Source organism: Crotalus tigris, unplaced genomic scaffold, assembly GCF_016545835.1.
Source record: "Crotalus tigris isolate CLP2741 ecotype Arizona unplaced genomic scaffold, ASM1654583v1 scf7180000023520.8626, whole genome shotgun sequence".
Classification (NCBI taxonomy): Eukaryota; Metazoa; Chordata; class Lepidosauria; order Squamata; family Viperidae; genus Crotalus; species Crotalus tigris.
The window spans coordinates 1-8626 of NW_024100011.1; the positions used below are offsets into that span (position 1 = coordinate 1).

The 8626-nt window shown below is 45.1% G+C and overlaps 1 long non-coding RNA gene across 4 annotated transcripts; it reads left to right on the top strand.

The window, feature by feature from the left end:
* The first annotated feature begins 2600 nt into the window (after positions 1-2600).
* Positions 2601-8536, top strand: LOC120297098. Of its 4 annotated transcripts, none has more exons than XR_005553689.1 (3): positions 2601-2628; positions 7616-7826; positions 8406-8536. It is a non-coding gene; the product is annotated as an uncharacterized LOC120297098 (long non-coding RNA). The 4 variants fall into 4 exon arrangements; XR_005553688.1 differs by lacking the exon at positions 2601-2628 and adding an exon at positions 4492-4548; XR_005553687.1 differs by lacking the exon at positions 2601-2628 and adding an exon at positions 5090-5151.
* Positions 8537-8626: the final 90 nt, after the last annotated feature.

Consider the following 8626-nt stretch of genomic DNA (forward strand, 5'->3'; position numbering starts at 1 on the left):
TGGACATCGCCAACAAACTAGGAGTGCTTGGGTATGGTTAAGACGGCACTGACTTTTCTAGGCTGCCCTTTCTATGTTTCCTGGTAAAATACATGGGAAAATCCCATTGTAGGAAAATTCCACTTAGGGTTAGGGTTACGTCACCATGAACTCTTAGAGCAAAGTGGACATCGCCAACAAACTCGGAGTTCTTGGGTATGGTTAGGAGGGCACTGACTTTTCTAGGCTGCAATATCTATGTTTCCTGGTAAAATACATGGGAAAATCTCATTGGAGGAAAATTCCACTTAGGGTTAGGGTTACGTCACCGTGAACTCCTAGAGCAAAATGAACATCAACAACAAACTCCGAGTTTCTTGGGTCTTCTTCTTCCCTTCCTTTTTTTAATTCGTTGGTTAGGAGGGCACTGACTTTTATAAGCTGAAATTATTCATTAGTTTCCTGTAAAATACATAGGGAAAATCTCTTGGAGGAAAATTCCACTTAGGGCTTAGGGTTACGTCACCGTGAATCCTATTTTTTCCGAGCAAATTCATGATTATTCAACAACAACAAATTACTTGGAGTGCTTGGGTATGGTTAGGAGGGCACTGAGTTTTCTAGGCCGCCTTATATATATTTCCTGGTAAAATACATGGGAAAATCCCATTGGAGGAAAATTCCAATTAGGTTTAGGGTTACGTCACCATGAACTCCTAGAGCAATATGGACATCGCCAACGAACTCGGAGTGCTTGGGTATGGTTAGGAGGGCACTGACTTTTCTAGGCTGCAATATCTATGTTTCCTCGTAAAATACATGGAAAATCTCATTGGAGGAAAATTCCACTTAGGGTTAGGGTTACGTCACTGTGAACTCTTAGAGCAAAATGGACATTGACAACAAACTCGGAGTTCTTGGGTATGGTTAGAAGTGCACTGACTTTTCTAGGCTGCCCTTTCTATGTTTCATGGTAAAATACATGGGAAAATCCCATTGTAGGAAAATTCCACTTAGGGTTAGGGTTACGTCACCGTGAACTCCTAGAGCAAAATTGACATCGCCAACGTACTCGGAGTGCTTGGGTATAGTTAGGAACGGCACTGACTTTTCTAGGCTGCCCTATGTTATGTTTCCTAGTGATATCATGGAAAATCCCTATTGGAGGAAATTTCTGGTCAGAATACAGCTGGAAGGGACTAAGGAGGTCTTCTAGTCCAGCCGCCTGCTGAAGCAGGAATACTCTAAGTGGAATTTCTCAATGGGCCCTATTGAATAGGTGTATACCGTTAATCAGATAGAGGGAACGTCGTTTTAAAAATGCTGTTAAACAGTTTTAATTCTTTGTTGGTTAGTGCGAAGGTTCGTGTCCGATGCCCATCGCGACCCCATGGACAACGTTCCTCCAGGTCTTCCTGTCCTCTACCATCTTCTGGAGTCCATTTAAGTTCACACCTACTGCTTCAGTGACTCCATCCAACCCCCTCATTCTCTGTCGTCCCCTTCTTCTATTGCCCTCAATCTTTCCCAGCATTAGGCGCTTCTCCAGTGAGTCCTTCCTTCTCATTAGGTGGCCAAAGTATTTGATTTTCAACTTCAGGATCTGGCCTTCTAAAGAGCAGTCGGGGTTGATCTCCTTCTAGGAACTGACCGTTTGAACTGCCTTGCGTCCAAGGGACTACGCAGGAGTCTTCTCCACACCAATAGTTCAAAGCCTCCATTCTTGGCGCTCAGCCTTCCTTATGGTCCAAACTTTCCACAGCACGATCATTGCAACTGGGGCAAACCATGGCCTGGACTATACCACTTTTGTTGGGCAGGTTGATGTCTCTGTTTTTAGTACGCTGTCCTAGATTTGCCATAGCTTGTCCTTCCCGTACAAGCTTCTTTTTAATTTCTTGGTGCAGTCCCCATCTGAGGTGATCTTGGAGCCTAGAAAAATAAAATCTGTCACTACCTCCATTTCGTCCCCATCTATTTGCCAGGAATTGAGAGGGCCAGATGCCATGATTTTTGGTTTTCTTAATGTTGAGTTTCAAGCCAACTTTTGCACTCTCCTTCTTCACCCGCATCAAGAGGCTCTTTAGTTCCTCTTCACTTTCTGCCATTAGAGTGGTATCATCTGCATAGCTTAGGGTGTTGATATTTCTCCCGGCAATCTTAATTCCAACTTTTGATTCATCTAGCCCTGCCTTTCTCATGATGGTCCTCCGCATAAAGTTAGAATAAGGCAGTGCGACAGTATACAGCCTTGCCGGACTGAATCCTTTTCCAATTTTGAACCGCATCCGTGGTTCCGTGTCCCAGTTTCTCAACTGTTGCTTCTTGAACCCGCATATTGGTTTACTCAAGAGACAATAAGATGGTCTGGTATATCCCATGTCCTTTAAGACCTTGCCACAATTGTTTGTGATCCCACAAATGAAAGGCTTTAGCGTATCAATGAAGCAGAAGTAGATGTTTTTTTCCTGACTCCCTATCGTTTCTCCATGATCCAGTCGTATCGCACTTCCCTGTGGTACACCTTAAGAGGTTGCTCCTAAAAGTGCACCCGGCTCGCCCCCTTCAAGCAAACCCAGATGTTTTTATTCAAGCATAGTTTTGTTTGTCCTGCCCTTCTTTTTCTTTAAGGAGATCGTACGTATGTAGGTTTGTATTTGGGCTTGGTGTTTCTAAACTATATTTCTTTAGAGATACCTATGTATTAATATAATCGCAATATCAAATATCTATTTGAAATATTGTGTATTTTTATTACGAAACGATCAATATAAAAATAAATGTAGTTTATTTTGAAAAAGTATATAACCTATCATTCCCTTATAGGTTTATCATTTAAATGATGGATAAAAGGGGTGAGACGTGAGAAGTTGCAACTAATGGCATTTATTAATTTGTTCACCGTCCATCTAACTTTGTAGGCCTTCGTCTATTAATAGGTGTTTTTAATACCGTTTAATAAAGATAAGAATACGGTCAGTTAAAATGCCATTAAAAGGTTTATTTCTTTGGGTGGCCGCAATACCCCATTTTTTGAACGCCCGGAAGGGCACAGTTTTCTGTCCCTACTTTGGTCTTGGAGTCCATCCTAGGCCTTTTTAATGGCCTCCATCCTATAGAGCTAAGGCAGGTAGGCAACCTTTGCTCTTTGATGACTGGTGGCGTCAACTCCCAGAGTTCCCTGAGCCAGTCCCTGCTAAGGGACGGAAAACTGGTCAAATCAATCTGCGGCCAGAAAAATAAAATAAACGCTCCCTTTGTTTTTTTTTTTTTTTTTTTTAAAAGATTGATTATTCTTGGGCTTATTAACACTTATTAATTGAATAAGCCACGATAGGCCTTAACTCGGATTAAGATTGGAACCAGGATTTCTTCTGCGCCCGTGTCGCACCGACCGGGCCCCCCCCGTCGCCACGTTAATATTAATAATAAGGCGTTCAAAATAAAAATAGAGAAGAATAAGCTTCAAATGCTATTCAAAAGCATTTATTTCTTTGGGCGGCAGCAGTACCCGTTTTTGACCACAGGAGGGCAGTGTTTTCCGTCCCATAGCGTTACCAGGGAGGCCGTCGTAGGCCACTTGCCCAGGATCGGGACACCGAGAAGCTAAGCCCCAAAGCGCAGAGCGTCAGCCAAAGGGTCGCCACTCTATGCTCCTCCGAAAGGGACGGGCCGCTTCCCTCGGCCTTCTGCGCATGTCGGCCGGCTGGTTCGTCACGAGTAATCTGCGAGAGGCCCTCTCTGGACGGCGGGCTTCCTGCCCGTCGGTATCGGCCGTCCCCCAGGTGCTGCGGTAAAAGGACCTTTCGATCATGTCCGACTTCCGTCCCTTCGTTCGTAATCTTTCCCCCTACTTCCTTTCGGGTAGACCTCAGTATGTCCGACTTCCTGTCCGCGCAAATTCGCCGTCCTCCAGGGTCTTTAAATTGCGACCTTCCCAATATGGCCGACTTCCGGTCCGTCCTTCTTAATCGTCCTTCCACTTCCTTTTTTTCGGGGACCTTCTGGGCAGGGCGTACTCCACGTCCGATCAACGAGGTAAGCCTTGAAAACCCCATTCAAAAGGCTTATTTCCCTTGGCGGCCGCAATACCCGTCCCATAGCATTTACCAGCGTAGGCCTTTTCCACGGCCTCAATGCCGCTATCGCTAAGGGAGGGAAAACAGTGCCCTCCCGTGGCCAAGCCGGGTATAGCAGCCACCAAAAGAAATAAACCTTTGAAAATGGCAAAAGGGCCTCCCGTCGCCCTATTAATATTAATAATAGGCTACTAATAAAGACGGGGGAAAATAAATAGCCTTAAAATCCCATTTAAAAGCTTTATTTTTTTCGGCGACCGCAGTACCCGTGTTTGACCACAGGAGGGCAGAGTTTTCCGTCCCGTAGCATGACCACCGACGACGACGACGTTCCCAGTACGGCCGAGTTCCTGTCCATCCGCCGAGGCCGTCCCCAACTTCCTGTCCGTTCCCTGCTTTGTCCCGTGCTCTTTTCTCCACTACGTTGACGGAGCGCTCGTCTACCGGCGAGGCCTCAGGAAGGAAAAAAGGAAGCCTGCTACTGCCTCAGGTGAGCCGAGCCATCCCCGCATTTCCTGATTCCAGAAAGATACCGGCTTTCTCTGTTCCCTAGTTAGCGGGGGATCCCCACCTTCCCCCTCCCCCGCCTCCTCCCCGGCCACTCGTTTGGTCCTCTCCCCTAAGATGTCCGCCTGGCCGTTCCTGGCCTTTCCCCGCCGGTGTCTGTAAAAATGCGACCGAGAACCGGTGGCGGCGGCGGCGCCGGAGGTTGCGAGACCTGGTCTCTTTGCGCTCTTTCCCTTTCAGCTATAGGGGCTAAATTGGGAACGTAGAGACGAAGTTAGCTTGTTTTAATACCACACTTCGGGGTGGTTTACGCGAGCTCAGCCGCGGCTTCTTTTTAGCTCCTTTTTAGAGGCGGGGCCGGCGGGACACGCTCCAGGCTTTTGGCCTCCGGGTCTGGAAGGGGGTTCCGACCCGTCTCGGGGGTCCCTCGAAGGCTGCCAAGCAAGGCAGCCGTTGAATGGTGTTTTCCGAGCTCCCGAGTCCCGGCTGTAGAAGAACCAGTCGTATCGCGCTTCCCTGTGTTACATCTTAAAGAGGTTGCTCCTCCAAAAAGTGCACCCCGCTCGCCCCCTTCAAGCAAATCCAGGTATTTTTATTCAAGAATAGTTTTGTTTCTCCTGCCCTGCTATTTCTTTAAGGAGATCGTACGTATGTAGGTTTGTATTTAGGTTTGATGTTTCTAAACTATATTTCTTAGAGATCCCTCTGTATTAATCTAGGCGCAATATCAAATCTCTATTTGAAATTGTGTGCATTTTTATTAAGAAACGATCAATATAAAAATAAATGCAGTTTATTTTGAAACTGTGTATAACCTATCGTTCCCTTCTAGGTTTATCATTTAAAGGATGGATAAAAGGGATGAGACGTGAGAAGTTGCAACTAATGGCTTTTATTATTTTGTTCGCCGTCCATCTAACTTTGTAGACCTTCGTCCAAAACAAGTCAGGGTTAGGACGGATAGGAGATTCCTTCCTTTCCTCTCCAGGTTGCCGTAAACAGCCCACCCACCGCCCAGAGGTAAGAGAAAGGAAAAGCAGGTCTCTCTGGGGGAAGCAGGAGACCCGGGTCTTTGCAGAGTCCGGCTTGCAATTTTGCTAACTTCCCCCAGTCACAGCTGCATCGACTAATGTAGCGGCCAGGAGGAAGGGTGGGGAGGAAGGGTGGGGACGCCTGCCGGATGAAACCTTCAGCCTTTTTGGAAAAGGCAGTGGAGAAAGGAGGTCACGCTCCCTCTGCCAAATGGGTGACCCCCCCCTTTCTGTGGCTGTTAAGAAGGAACTGGGGGAAAACAGATAAGTTGTTCTTGAGGATTTTTCCCCCCCTTTTTTGCCAGCTTCAGTGAGATTAAGGCTTTTCCTTTTAAAAAGACGGGGATGGAACTGGAGGAAGGTTGGGAGCCCAGTAAAAACCGCAAGAGGCAGTGGGAAACACGGTGGGAGGTTGCGATTACCCCCGCTCCTCTAAATTTTGCAGTTTTGGTGGGAAATAGCAGGAGGTAGGATTCCTCTCTTAGGAAAGCTCAGGTCTTTCAGATACCTTGCTGGTCCCCACACACCCCATTTAATCCATTTTCTTGCTGCAGAGAGAGATTCTGTTAAGTTCTAGCTGGAACTCCACGTCTCTTATTCTGTTGGTAGCTGCTTTGCTTAGGTTGGGTGTAGCCTAGGGATATTTAAAAACAGTGAGGAAAGTCCACAGGAGGCCCCCTTATGCTCCCATCGCCTTTTTCCTGGGAGAGGGGAAGTTATTTATTGAGACTAAAGCGGTCAAGCCCTCTGGGAAGAATTGAGTCCTACGGTTAAAGAAGGAATAGCAGTCACAAAAGGAAATAAATCCTTTTAATATGATTTTAAGATTATTATTATTGATCTATTGAAGTTATTGAATGGTATTAAGGGTCAAAAAACAGTGCCATCCTGTGATTGAAGCAGGTAGAGGAGCCATTAAAAAACTTTTCAATAGAGGAGAATAAATAAAGGTCAAAAGTGAAAATATGTCTATAATAATGTATAATAATATGAATTATTCTTAGTAAGAAGTAGAACATGTAGGAAGAAAAATGTAAATAAGAATTAATGGGGCTATAAGGACAAATATTCTAAAGAAGAATAAGGGGGAAATGTAAATATTAGATTACCGTTACGTAATTGCTGTAAAAAAAAGGAGTATAGATTGTATGTGTATGTGTGTTATATTTTGCTTTGTTCTGTTTTGTTGGTTAAAAATAAAAATTAAAAAAAAACTTTTCAATGGCATTTTAAGGTTATTCTTTATTATTAAAACCTTATTAATATTAATAGGGCATCATAGTCCTCATTAACTAGATTTAAGGCTTTTGAAGCAGATTTCTTCTTCCGCGCCTGCGTTGCAGCAAACGGGCCTCCCCTGGCCCTATTAATAAGGTGTTAATACTGTTAATAAAGATAGAGAATTTAAAATGCCATTAAAAAGGTTTATTTCTTTTGGTGGCCACAATACCCGTTTTTGACCAGAAGAGGGCACACTTTCCCGTCTCATAGCTTTAGCTTGGAGTCAATGGTAGGCTTTTTTTAATGGCCTCCATCCTATAGCCAAGGGACAGAAAACTCTGTCAAATCAGATACTGCAGCCACAAAAATAAATAAACCTCTTTAATGGCGTTTTAAGATGATGATTATTCTTTATTATTAAAACCTTATTAATATTAATAAGCCACGATAGGCTCATTCCCCTCCCCTACTACACTTGACTTGCAATCACGGTCTACAGGCCATGTGGCAAAGTACCACAAGTGGTACACATACCACTGGTTGAAAACCTCTGCTCTATAATTATTAATATCAAGGCTTCTAATAATACAGATGCAAAAGAATAACCTCAAAATCCCGACTGTTCTGTTCCCTGACCCTGTCTTGCCCTCTCCGGCTGTAAAACGGGGCCCAGGGGCCATTTTACAAATGCAGATGGGGCAACTAAGCCTGAGAAAGAATCCCTGAAATTTATGTTTCCAACATATGAACTGTATCTCTATGTTCCCAATTTGGCCTCTTGTTTTTCTCCCTCTGAAGTGGAAAGGGCACAAAGAGACCCAGCCTCCTAGTCTCTCGTACCGGCATCCAGCCGCCTGCTTAGGGACAGGAAGTCGGCCATGCCGAGAAGGTCGTTCTGAATGGAAGTGGAAGGACGGCCACAGAAACGGACAGGAAGTTGGCCATCCCGGGGAGGTCGGTGTGTAAGACAGTGGAGGACTACTGCGCATGTGTGACTGGAAGTTGGCAGGTAAGGTTGATTTCCTTGTGTGGCTGCTATTCCTGCCTAAGGCTGCGTTCTGATGACTTTGCCCCTAAAATAACAACATAGTCTTTCATATCTTGGGAAAGCCTGACTTTTTTGCCCTCTTTTGGGCAAGGAAAGAGTAGGGCCTCAGGTTTTTAAGAAGAGACTTGACAACCATTTGTCTGAAGTGGTACTATAGGCTTTCCTGCTGGACTACAAGACCTTCCAACTCTATTGGTGTTATTGTTGATCTCCCAAAGCAATTGCTCACTGTATTTTCTTCTACTGTTTAGAAGGAAAAACATAACAGAAAGGAGAAACTATTCTCCTTTTAGCCGTTGTTTTGTGGTTAAGTCAGGGTTCGGGGGAAATTTGACCGGCTCCTCTGGTTCAAGCCTGTGCTCCAGCTCAAAATATGGAGTTGTGTTGTTTTGAGAAGGCTGTGCCAATAGCAACTGGGAGGTCTTGTGGCAGGATTTGATTCTCTTCACCCCAAGACCAGCTGTTAAAAGCAGGAAATTAAACCGATCAAGAATTCTGGTGATTTGTTATGATTCCTACAACTCAGTGCTTTTTTCTTAGGCCCTAGGAGTAGGTAACCCAAAACACTCGAAGAGCCACTTGGACCCATTTACAACCGAAAACATCTTTTATGACTCATGGACTTCTACTCCCAGAAGTCCTGAGTCAGCATAGCTGGGCTAGCTAGCTCTCTCCTGCCCTTCCTGCTTCCTGCAGAGACGCAGCAAAAGGAGGAGTGCCATCCAGTAAGCTTTTTAGCTCGTCGGAGAACACTGTGAGTC